This window comes from Neovison vison, chromosome 8, assembly GCF_020171115.1.
Source record: "Neovison vison isolate M4711 chromosome 8, ASM_NN_V1, whole genome shotgun sequence".
In the NCBI taxonomy this organism is placed as follows: Eukaryota; Metazoa; Chordata; class Mammalia; order Carnivora; family Mustelidae; genus Neogale; species Neogale vison.
The window spans coordinates 104655269-104668127 of record NC_058098.1 but is presented as its reverse complement, the minus strand read 5'-3'; the positions used below and the strand labels follow the sequence as shown (position 1 = coordinate 104668127).

Sequence of the window (12859 nt, the reverse complement as noted above, 5' to 3'; positions counted from 1 at the left end):
GAGTGTGCGCCTGAATAGATATGCCTGGGTCTGCTTCTTCCCCTGCCAGTTGCCCCTGTCTCCATGCTCGGCCTTGCTGCCTCTGCCAGGCTGGCCATGTGGCCTGTGGCTGGGCCCCTTGTAGACTGCTGTAGATGGTGGCCCACCCTGACCCCGCTTCTGCTCTGGGCCTGCTGTGGCCTCTGCCCCCACTGGGCCCTAATGTGCAGCCAGTCCCACGCCTCACCCTGTGAGATGTGCTCCTGCTCCCGAGGGGCTTGTGGCAGTGGCAGGACCCTTAGGGCCAGCTGTGTGTTGGGAGGGCCGGCTGTGTGTTGGGAGACCCTGCCTGGTGGGGCTGGGGGGCAGGCGAGCAGGCCTCGGGCTGTGTGGGTGGGCTTTGGCCCATGCATCCTCCTATTTGCCTACAGCAGGGGGCGGGAGCAGGGGCCACAGGGAAGGAGACCGGAGAGGGAGGGGTGTTTGGGCCACACGGGACAGCAGAGTCGACTGCTTTGAGCTTGTAGCCTTGAGAAGAGAGCAAAGACTTCCTGCAGCTGGTTCACTTGGGGTCCTGTCCCCTAACCCATGGACACCGTCTCACATGGCGCCTGCTGGGAGAAAGGGCCAGGATTCAACCAGGCCTCGCCCCCCTGAGTTTCCCAAGGTTGGATAGAGCTTGTGGTCCTTTCCCAGGACCCTGGAAGACCTTCCCAGGAGAACCACTGGGAGGCCACTGGCCTTTCGATTTCCTCACCATCTTCCTGGAGGTCCTACCGGTCTAAGCAAGAAGGTCGCCAAGCCCTGGGAGTGGAGTCACAGAGAGGGGAGGACATCCCCGACACTGCCTGCGTTCTGTGGGAAGCGGCCTCCCTGCTAAGGGCCCAGGGTCCTCTGAAGTACCCTTGGATGGGGCCAGTCTACAGTCGAACTCATCCTGTGACCAGCGCTGGTTCCATGAGAAGAATCCAAGGGGTTCACTCTCAATGAGGCTTCTCCCCGCCAGCAATGTTGGTGAGTGTTTCTTGCGCATGGAAACATGGAATCTTTGTACCTCTGTTTCTGCCTGTTAGGTGCCATCTACAGTGGGCTCCCTGCATGAGCTGAGCTCTACGCCTCTCTCCCTCTGAGCTCATTCATACTGTCGGCCCTCCTTCGGCCACATAAGCTTTCCTGGGCCTGGAGTCCCCACCTCTTCCTGACCTCCAGTTTGGGCCAGTGCAGTGTCCCGTTCTTCAGGTCTTAGTATAAAATGCCCTCTTCCAGGGAAAGCCTTCGGGACCTTTGTCAGTGAGCTGTGGAACAGCCTAGACGAGAGAGCCAGACATGTCTGTCAGGGGCTAAGACCTCATGGTCAAAGCCCAAAGGGAGATGCACAGAGGCCAAACTGGAAAAGGAAAGAAAAAGACAGATTCTGGTGAACAATCCAATGAACTTGGGAGTGAAAGATGCAGAGAAGTTGACAATACAAAAATCCCCTCTGTTCACAACCTGTATGATGCTCGGCTCTAGGCATCTGCGTCCTAGGAAAGTCAGAGGCCGTAACTGAATTGGTAGCAAATTTCTGACTCTTTTATGGGGGTCACATTCTCCCAGGAAAACGGAGAGTTTCTTACAATGGGAGTATTTCTTCTTATTGCGCATGTATTCCCTTTTACTTCTAGCAGAATTCCGGTTATCTTCTCCGTTCTGGACATCTTCTCTTTGTCTGCTTCCTGCAGGAGCCAGACGGGGAGGTGGGGCAAGGAGACAAAGCTGGCTTCCCCTGCAGTCTGATTCTATCATGAGTCCCAGCAGGAGAGAGATGGCAACTCAGTGTTTCCCTGACCGGTCTGTGAGGGAAGAGAATATAATGAACGGATGACTGATAAAGATGAGGGGAGGATGGAGCAAGAGCCATCAGCCTTGGTCAAGGGTGGAGCTCCCTTCTGGTTTCAGAAATTGCTTCTGACGTGATTCAGGAACCCAGCAAGGACTGTACCTGAAGCGGGGGTCGCTGTGGCCTCCCATACCGGAACCAGCCCTGCCACTGCCCCTCCCATCCCCCACAGGCCCTAGAACAATGCACGCCCTGGGGCTCTTCCCTCCTGTGCTCCTGTTTCCTGCTGGTGTCCACTGTGGACTGACGTCCACCAGCGCTGGAAGGTGAGGAACCTCCTAGGACAGTTTATCCAGCTCAGCCTCTGGAGATGGGGCAAGGCGGACAAGAAAGAGAAGCAGATCTGGAGGGACAAACAGAATATCCCGAACGGTACTGATACACAGGACAAAGGAACACACTAGAATCCAGCCATCATTTACTGAGCACTAACTGGGGACCTAGCACGAGGACACGCTGTCAAGCTAAGGAGGGGCTTTGAGTAGAAGGAAAAGTGAAAGGACGTCCTCAGGGACAGAAGACTGGCATCCAGACCCAGAGGGAAGCAGGCACCCCAGGCAGGCAGAGCAGGAGCAGAGAGACTGCAAAGCCCCTTTCGGGGTCCTGGTTCCTGTTCTCTGAAGAGGCCTTGTGGCTTGTATTTGTGAAAGTCCCTTGATTGCACACAATTTCCCCTTTACATAAGACAGCTTGAGGAAGTTTCAATTTTTTAAAAAAAGATTTTATTTTTTTGACAGAGCTTGTGAGCACAAGCAGGGGGAGCAGCAGGCAGAGACAGAGAGAGGAACAGACTTCCCACAGAGCAGGGAGCCCAATGCAAAACTCGGTCCCAAGACACTGGGATCACGACTTGAGCCCAAAACAGACACTCAACCGATTGAGCCCCCCAGGTTCCCGGGAGGTTTCAGTTTCTTACAATCAAAGAACTTTGGGTATACTTTATTTGAAACAAAAGCACCTTGAACACACTTCATTTCATTCCTCCACATAACGACCTCCGTTTTAAAGATGAGACTATGGAAGGTCCCAGTAAGATTAGATCATCTTCACTGAGGGAGTTGGGACTCACACTTGGGTCAGCCTGACTCCACACTTTGGAATTTTCTAGGACTCTACAAGCTGGCAAAGCTGGCCAGAAGCAATTTCTGAAACCAGAAGGGAGCTCCACCCTTGACCAAGGCCCCCCTGTGGGGAAGCGGGCCTCACTGTCTCAGCGGGCCAGCAAAAGCAAAACTTGTTGGGGTTCTGCTGAGGAGCCGTGAGTCATGGCGATGACTTCCTGTACTTAAATGTTCGAAGGGTCAAGAAAGGGACCAACCCTGGACTTGCCAGACTACTGCCCTGTTTTTTGTTTATTTCAAGAACTCCTAGGAAAGCAATGTATTTGCAAATGCTGGAATTCCTTACATAAATACCAAGGACAGGGTTGACTGCGCATTGGAGTACCCCCTCATACACTCCCCCCCTCTACATCCCCAAGTATCCGGTACCCCAGGCCTGCTCACCTCGCACCCCTCTGGGAACCGTGGATGAGGCTCTTAGCAACCACCCCCGCCCCCACCACCCCCATCTCATCCTATCCGCAGGCTCACACCCTGTCAGCTTCCCCACCTCAGAGCAGGAAGGTGAGGTGAGGTAATGTCTCCACTAACCCACAGTGGCCAGGAGATGAAAAGAATCTCAGAAATGCTGTGTTTAATTTAAAGCAGACCCAGCCCGCCTTAGCCAGGCTGCAATTTCACTCAGAATAACCAGTTTGTTTTTCTTGGACATTCCAGGAACTAACCGGCCACCCCCTGTTAAGTCCCAGCAGGAATGTTAGGGCGGCCCCTCACTGGGGGTACATGCTGCCTGCAGTTCTGCCCTTCTGAGGCCTCTGGGTCTCTCTGGGGATGGCGGGGGGCGGGGGGGCGGCTCCTGCTTCAGAGAGCACTGCTCTCCCTTTGCCCCCTATGGCTCCTTTATTCCCTGCCAGAATTCTAGAGTTAAAAGGTTGTCATATAGATAATAATGGCGACACGCTCACACGGTGTAATCTGTTTACCCAGCGCTCTCTGTGTGCTCCACTAAACGCTTCCTAGTTACTCTCTAGTCAAGCCCTTACAACACCCCAATAAGTTGTATAGAAATTTCTATTGCTCTTTTCATAGGTGGCGAGGCTGAGGCTAAGGGCATTTACATACCTTGCCCCAAGTCACCCAGCTGGGATTGGAGCCTCCCCCCAAGCTCTGGGTTCAAAGCCCAGGCTCCTCTCAGCTGCCATCCAGACCAGCGCCCCCTCCAGGAGCCCGAGGAGCTGCAGGTATTTTCTTCAAGGCAGGTGCCCTTGTTGGCCATACTGGTGTCTGGGCAGGGGATGCTCTGGGGACACCCGGGGGACCGCTGGTGGGAGGCAGTGCTGTAATCATAAGCCCTTCTAGTTGTTGACATCCCCACTTGGCTTCCGGGTGAGTTGGGGGCTTCCAATCCCTGTGAAGTTTGCTGCTTCGGGGCATCTGTTGGACTCCTGACCTGTGACTATCAAGTCTGGACTCAAAGCAGGGCCAGGCAGCTCATGTGGTGGAGAGGCAGGCTCCTGGGCTCTGGGCAGCCCTACCCTGCCCCAGCCTTGGCTCCTGCTGGCTAAAATGGTAAACGGAGATGGGGAGGGGGAAGGACCCCAGCTCAGAGTCACCAGCCCCTCTGTCCCTCTCTGGCTGCCATGTTGCTTGGTGGCAGATTTGTGCCATTTAGGCCTTGTCTCCAGGAGCCTGTGTGAGGGAGATGGCAGGAGGAGGGGTACTGGAGAGCCCTGGGCTTCCAGGGAAGCTTCCAGGACTTGGAGAAGGACAAAGGAATGGGCAGGGCTTAGAGCAGAACCAGCATCTGGGTGGCCCAGATGGGTTTCTTCTTGGGCCCTAAGGCTGGTTCCAGAGCCATTTCCCAGAACCTGGCCTTGTCCTCTTGGCTGGGAGGCACAACCGATGGCACACTCAGGGCACAAGCCGCCCAACCATACAACAGATTTTCTCCTTTTGGGCTTCCAGAGAGAGCCTGCAGTGCTCCTGTGAACAGACTGCCCACAGGCCTTCTCTCTGTCCGATATCCTCTGCTCCCCCCTAAGGGAGCTAAGAAACGAACTCTCAGGCCTTCCTGCTGGGCTGCCTTCGAGATCACCAGGACGGGGGCGGACAGGATGGGTGGTGTGTCCTGAGGCAGATGAGACTCCCCTTGGTTCCCCAGGCTGGGCCCCCAAGAGGAAAGCTGGTGTGTCTGGGGGTTGGGAGCTGGGAGCTGGAGGCCTGGGAGGGCCTGATAAGGAGCCTCTCAGGGAGGGGGGGCTCAGAGGACAATGGGCTTACTGTGGGTGGCCTGGCTGCTGCTTTTCCTCTCTGCTCCCAGCAGCAGTTTCCATGGCACCCAGACACTGACTTGGCCACAAGTGTCTGTGGAGACAGTACGTGGGAGTCCTTGAGTCCCAGCCTCTCCCCTGGACAGCCAATACCTGGCGAATACCCCTGAGGGCTGTGCTATGGGACCTCCTAAGCCCACTCACCCACCCCTCCACTCCAGGAAAGGGTGGAGACTTGGGGCTTTTCTGTGTGGTCACTGTATGAGGTTCCCCACTTAGGCCTGCATTCTTCAGATGTTCATCTGGGGGCAGGGACAAACAGGTGACACAAATCCCTTTTGTGCATTTCCCCAAAGCAAAGCCGATAAATTAACTCTCTCCTCCGCTGACACATTTGTAGCATGGTACGTGCTGGGGCTAAGTTTGGAGAAGTAGGAGAGGCACTTGATAACATACCAAATCAGGAGGACAGGTAACTCTTTAACTAAAGAAGCACTATAGCTAGTTAACCTAGTTAAGCCTTAACCCAGGGCAGCTAATGACAAACGTCATCATCAGTGTACAGGCAAAATGCTTTTGACCTGGGGGTTCTCAGAATCGCAGCTTTGTCTAAAAGCTGTGATAGGAGCGGGGCCTCCGTGGGCACCGTCAGTCCTGGCAAAGGCGCAGAGGCAGGGAGGTCTAGGGTGTGGGGGGCCTGAGTTCCTGGTACCATGTGCTGGGGGACGAGGTGCTGACAGATCACAGGATCCCGCATTAGGCTTACAGATCTAGACTCTTTGGTAGTGGAGACTTCTGGAGGTTTGACTTTGGGTCAGGGTGGGGGAAGTGAGGAGGGGAAGGGCATTATTTAATTAAAATGGGGCTTCTGAAAGTCCAGCCTGCTAAAGTGCTCCAAACAGCAACCATGATCTCAGTTTCATGAATTTTCATTTTCATAAAATGGCTAATTGTGAAAGTAGCTGTTTCTCTGATTTTCCTCAGTCAAATGTCAACCCAGTATGAACCCGTGGCCAGCTGCATGCCTCGCCACAAATGCTGTGGGTGAAATGTGCAGGGTGCCTCGGAAAGACCAGCTAAGAGATGGTGGAAGTGGGGGCTGTGGAGGGAAATGGCGGGGCGGGGGGTTGGGGGAAGACACAGGAAGTGAAGTGGCCCCAGTGGAGGCCCATTTTACAGATAAAGAAACTAAGACTCAGCTAGGGAATACTAGATCTGGACTTACCTTTCTGCAAAACTCATCTTGTTTTTTTTGGAGACACTGAGGGTAAGGTAAGCAATTCTCCAGGAGGACAGAAGTCCGGATGTGGGATGTGAAGATAGCAGGACTCAGAGCAGGAGGGAAGGACCTGTGCCGGACCTGCCTGATACCATGCATCACCCTTTCTTCCTGCCCTGTGGTGGGTTGGTCCCCCCCAGGAAACAGACTGAGGTGGAGACTAGTGAGCAGAAAGTTTATGGTGGTAGGCCCTGGGGCTCATGTTCAGGGGGTGGAGGCGAAGGGAGAAGGGGGAATGGGCAGGGGGCAGATCCGGCACCAGAGCAGCCACCACAGAGGTGTCACCCAGCTCCATGAGGAGCTCTGGAATTGGTTTGGCCTCGGAATTGTCCTCAGGTTGGACAAAAAGGCTGCTGCTGGGGAAAATAGGCCCTGCCCTCCTGGAGAAGGTTCTGGGCAGCACCACACACAGTCCACGCAGGACCGATGTCTCCACCGAATGCCACTTCCCTCCAAGTTCTAGAGGTCACGTTCCTGAGAGGGAGAAGTGACTGACCTAATTCATTTTTCTGAGCCAGACTATACAGGTCAAAGGCCACTGACCAGCCCAAGGATTGACTGTGTCTCGGTGAGCCATGCAAGAGCTAGAATTTCTTTCTTCCTCTCTTTCCCTCTCTTCCTTCCTTTCTTCCTTCCTTCCTCTTTCTTTCCCCTTCCTTCCCTCCTTCCCTCCCTCCTTCCTTTCTTCCTCCCTTCTTTCTTTCTTTCTCTTTCTTTCTCCCCTCTCTCTCCCTTTCTCCTTTTCCTCTTCCTCCTCCTCTTCTTTTTCTTCTTCCTCGTTGTCGTCGTCTTCTGCTTCTATGAGCATATGTAACTTTTGTAACCAGGAAAAAAAAAATCACATCTACATTGTAAGACATTATGCCATTCACTTGTCCATTTATACAGCTGAGGGTTGTGCGAGAAGAGGGGGAGAGATGATGATTGCACAATGCAGAAGAGGACTGTGGGAGCGACAGTGATAGACCTGTTTGGCCATAAGCAAATCCATCATTGCTAACACCTGAAAGAGCTATTCCCGTTCTCAGCAACAGGGATACATCTCACAGATGCAATATTGAGAAAGACACTAGACACAAGAGAGTACATCCTGTATAATTCCATCTATATGAGGTTCAAAAACAGGTAAAACTCGGGGCACCTGGGTGGCTCAGTGGGTTAAGCCGCTGCCTTCGGCTCAGGTCATGATCTCAGGGTCCTGAGATCGAGTCCCGCATCGGGATCTCTGCTCAGCAGGGGGCCTGCTTCCCTCTCTCTCTCTCTCTCTGCCTGCCTCTCCACCTACTTGTGATTTCTCTCTGTCAAATAAATAAATAAAATCTTTAAAAAAAAAAAACAGGTAAAACTCATCTACGGTGACTGAAATCAGAATGGTGGTTACCTTGAAGGAGGAATTGGAGGAAGCAGAGGCAGCCTTTTGGAGTGATGGAAATATTTCATGCACTGATCTGAGTAGTGTTAACTGGGGGGATATATATTTAAAAGATTATTGGGCCAGACTCTGAAGATGTGTGTTCTTTATTATACGGATTCCACTTCTGTTATTATTATTATTATTTTTTTTTTTTAAGGAAGAGAAAACAAGCACCTTACTCCTGAAGTTACTTGTATTTCAGTGGGGATCTAGGCCAATAAAGGCAATGGGTCTAATGATAGAATTTTGTGTTTTTCCAGAGATCCAGGGGAGCCTTAAACACACCTTTTAAGCCATGGGTTTCCACCTTTGTCGACTCTCTAAATTCTGCCTCTGATTCTCCTAGTTCCCAGACCACTAATATCCTGCTCTCATGCTAAGGACTATTTTTAGAAATTGTTGAGGAAGAACTTCCTTTTGACTCAGCATGACTCCTATCGCGTGTATGCAGAAGGTGATCCTGGCTGACCACAGGGTTCCTTGGGGTCCTGTGCAGCCCTAGGTCTTCCTACATCTAAAGACTCTGGCCAGGAGTAATCCACATGTCAAGCACAGCCCTCACTATTACATATTTATGTACACACATACACACACTCACAGATGGGTGTGAATATATATTTTTAAGATTTTATTTTTTAAGTAATCTCTACACCCAACATGGGGCTCAAACATACAACCCTGAGATCAAGAGTTGCACCTCCACTGACTAAGCCAGCCAGGCACCCCTTTAATAATTTTGCTTTTAAAAATAATAAGGATATGAGGAACTCATGTTATTTGTTGGCAGTCTTCACACATTCCTCAAGAATTCTTGCAAATGGGCCAATGTTACTTTCAATTCATTTTTCAAATGTCGTGAAACGATGATAAATAGTAAATTGACCAATTAATGAAGGTGACATAATGGTTTACTTTGTAGGCATTTCGTTAAACATGTAGTCATTCTGATTATGCTGTTTTTCTCTGCATATTTTCCAGTAAGTGTATTCCTTTCCTAGAACTCAGACTTTTCCTGTGAAGATAGTGTCCCATTGATAAACTGGATCTGCCTCGGAGGTCACCTTTTGGGACAAGTGGGTGGGCTTGGCCAGCATGATGGCGGTCCCCAGCAGCTCTGCTATGAGGGACAGGTCATGGGTTGTGGGTGATGAGTGGAGATGTTCTCTAGAAGAGTCAGCCATTTCCCAAGTGTTGGTGAATGTCATCCTTCCTGGTCTGTGGTGTTGGGGAGAAACTCGAGCTCAGCAGATGCCCTGGAATTATGATGCTCTATTGAGTCTGACCACAGATATTTGTCTGAGGAGTCACATGTGAGTCCTCTCACGTCATAGCTCTTGATGAACTGACGTGAAAAGATGTCCAAGGCAGAGTCAAGGGAAAGGCAATTTTATACAGCACAAAAAGTAACAGCCTCTTGCTTGTGTGTACATAAGCGTGGACAAAATCTGGAAGAATGTACCAAGGACTGGAAACGCTGCTTATTTTCAGAAAGCATAACTATAGGGGAACTCTCACTTTCAGAGTCACCCGTGCCCCCGTAATATTTGAATTTTTACCAGGAGTACATACACCCATCCTCAGTTTATGCGATGGATAAGTCCGGAAATGTGTCAGTTCATTCCAAATGCTTGCCTCAAACCTGCAAAATAAAGTTTCTCATAAAGAAAGAAAGAAAACACTGGGGATATGTTTCAGTAGATTGAAAGCATCATGAGAGAAACATCCTTTCTTGGGTCATTCATTAAATAGCGACAGTAAACAACACGTATAAATGTATGTTAATGATTATTCAAGAAACAAAAGGTCACCTGACAAACGTTGGTGAAGCTGGAGATGGTGGTTTTGGCCTGTAATCATCAAATCCGTCTTTCTCCGAAAGAGAGGATCATAAGGGAAGGGAGGGAAAAATGAAACAAGACGAAATCAGAGAGGGAGACAAACCATAAGAGACTCTTAATCATGGGAGACAAACCATAAGAGACTCTTAATTATAGGAGACAAACAGGGTTGCTGGAGGGGTGGGGGTGGGGAGAGGAGGTACCCGGGTGACAGGCATTAAGGAGGGCAGGTGATGTAATGAGCACTGGGTGTTATATAAGACTAACGAATCCCTGACCTCTACCTCTGAAACTAACAAAACATTAGATATTAATTAAATTTTTAAAAATCTGTGTTTCTCCTTTTTCTCCATTTTAGTGAAACTTGCATCCAAAATGTTTGTCATGGGTAACATCTCAGTCTTTGTCCTTTTTTAAAATTTTGTGGCTCTGTTGTTTAATAAGGTAAAATCTGATGGAAAGGTGACGCTGGAAACCGTTTCTCTAAGGGCTGGCAACTTTTTGATGAAAAACTTCTGGCTGTTTATTCATCCAGGACCTCCCAAGAATATCAACCAGTGTCTTCTCGTCGTGATAATCCTACAGGCTGAGCTCTTGGGGAAATACATGTCACCCAGTGTCCTCTCAGACCACAGGCAGGACCCAGCCTCCAGGCTAACTGGGAGCCAGGGCATGGAAGAGACGACACTTTGCATTTTGCTCTAAGGGTCTGATTTTCTGATTTTCTGTGATTTTCTGAACCCGGGGATCAGGGAGAGGTCCTGAAAATGAGAGGCAGGCAGTGTATTCCCAAACGAGCTCTGTCTATCTTGAAGAAATTGATTTCTTTAGCCATTTTTTTCTAAAATGTGTAGAAATGAATCCCAAGTAAGTTGATTAATCAGAAAAAAGTCCTAGTAGGGGGGCACCTGGGTGGCTCAGTGGGTTAAAGCCTCTGCCTTCGGCTCAGGTCATGATCCCAGGGTCCTGGGATCGAGCCCCATGTCGGGTTCTCTGCTCCTCAGAAAGCCTGCTTCCTCCTCTCTCTCTGCCTGCCTCTCTGCCTACTTGTGATCTCTGTCTGTCAAATAAATACATAAAATCTTAAAAAAAAAAAAAAGTCCTAGAAGTGAAATTTTCAAAAGAGAAGCTCAGGCTGCAGGTGCCCAAGTTGTCATTGGTTAATTTGCTGATTCATTCGCTTGGCATTGGCTGCCCCTAAAGGGGACATTCAGGGAGACTGAGGAGCAATTAGAGGGATATCTAGGCCCATATGACATATATGACAAGCTTTATATGACTGTGAAGAACTCACAGTCCAGTGTGGTGTTTCTCAAACTCTGAGGACTGTTCTCATTTTTTACTATATCTGACTATCACATTTATAATCTTTTACTTAATATTTTTCTTCAGAGGAACTGATTTTTTCCCTTCAATAAATTTATTTCTAAGAGAGCTTATGTATCTATTATGAACTGAAGGTTTGTGTCCCTCCAAAACTCTTATATTGCTGGTATGAGGAGGTGGGACCTTTGGGAGGTGCTTAGGTCATGAGGATGGACCCCTCAGGAATGGGACCAGTGCTCCCGAAAAAAGGACCCCAGAGAGCTCTCTTTCTCTCTTTTCACCCCCAGAGGCTACAAGAGATGGGCAGTTGGCAGCCAGGAAGAGGTCTCCCACCGGAGCCTGACTGTGCCGGCATCCTGATCTCAGACTTCCAGCCCCCAGAACTGTGAGAGAGAAATATCTGTCACTGCTAAGCCAGCCAGATGACAACGTTTTGTCATAGCAGCGCGAACTGACACAGTATCGCTGCGAGATTATGGATTGTGATAGTCATGATTTTTTCTAATACACATCACAATAAATATAAACTATTAAACTATTCAAGTGTTTTAAATGCCTGTCCACCTGTCACCTCAAGGCATCTTGTGTAGCAGCCTGCGGTGGGGAAACATCAAACTCTGTGAGGAGATTCGACACACACACTATGCATTAATAACCAGAATCTAAAGCAGGGCGGGACCTATGTGTGGGAGACCAGTGTAGTCCCATAGACCCCATAGTCAGAAAGCTCCTGAGTTTGGGACTTCGTGCTCTTGCCTTGTCTTGAAGTTTTTAACTGAGGCATAAATTAGTTCTGGGTGTACAACATAGTGAAGCAATATTTGCGCATATGGAGAAATGATCCGACAGTAGTCTAGTTGACATCTGTCGCCATGCAGAGTTACACAACGAAGATCTCCTCTCCTAGCAGCTTTCAAATATGGAATATGGTATAATTAATAGTCACCGTCCTTGACATTACATCTCTATGGCTTGTTTATCTTATAACTGGAAGTTTGTACCTTTGACCCATCCTCCCCACCTCTGGCAAATACCAGTCTGTTCTCTGTATCTAGGAACTCAGTTTTATGGTGGGGTTATTTTCAAAGTTCACATATAAGCGAGATCATGTAATATTTGTTTTTCTCTGTCTTATTTCACCCTCAAGGTCCATCTATGTTCTCACAAATGGCAGGAATTTCTTCTTTTTTTTTTTTTATAGCTGGATAAAATTCAGTTGTGTGTGTGTATATATATATATATATACACCACATTTTCTTTTTCCATTCATCCATGGATTCATACTTAGTGTCTTTCCATATTTTGTTATAAATAACACTGCAGTGGACTTGGTGGGGGTGCATGAGGTTTTTAGTAAATGAATCCCTGAGCTGGTGTTGTGGAAGTAATGTCCAATAGGACAATGAAACACGTGCTGGCAGCTGGTGGCCTCGGCGCAAGCACCGTCCCATCTTCTGCTGTCTCCTCAGGATGTGGTCTTTGCTGCCCGGCCTCCTTCCACCTGGTGTCCTCTTCTCAGCTAGTTTCCCCTCCCTGCCCTGGTCCCGCAGCCACTCCACTCCCTGCCCTGGCTAGAGGGACCAGGGCCCAGGGGCCCTGCTGTGTCTCAGGACATGGCGGGATGGCAGCTGTCTCTGCCCCAGGCTGGTGGCATGGTGCACTCGGCAGAGGCGAGATTCTTGCCCTCCCCTAATGCAGGTACCTAGAGCCGCCTAGTGTGCAGGTTGCAACCCCCCGGGGGCTCGCCCACCCATGTGATGGGGGAAGCCTGCCTCAACATGCTAATCCAGCCCCTTCCAGTGGGAGAGGGAAC

General features: G+C 49.8%; 1 long non-coding RNA gene across 1 annotated transcript in view; it reads right to left on the bottom strand.

The window, feature by feature from the left end:
* Positions 1–8594: 8594 nt before the first annotated feature.
* The window catches only part of LOC122915059, a 61698-nt gene continuing 57433 nt past the window's right edge, over positions 8595–12859 (bottom strand). The window contains exons 3-4 of the long non-coding RNA XR_006385992.1: positions 9691–9748; positions 8595–9521 (exon numbers count right to left, since the gene is read on the bottom strand). This is a non-coding gene — a long non-coding RNA (uncharacterized LOC122915059). The remainder of the gene's footprint in view (positions 9522–9690; positions 9749–12859) is intronic.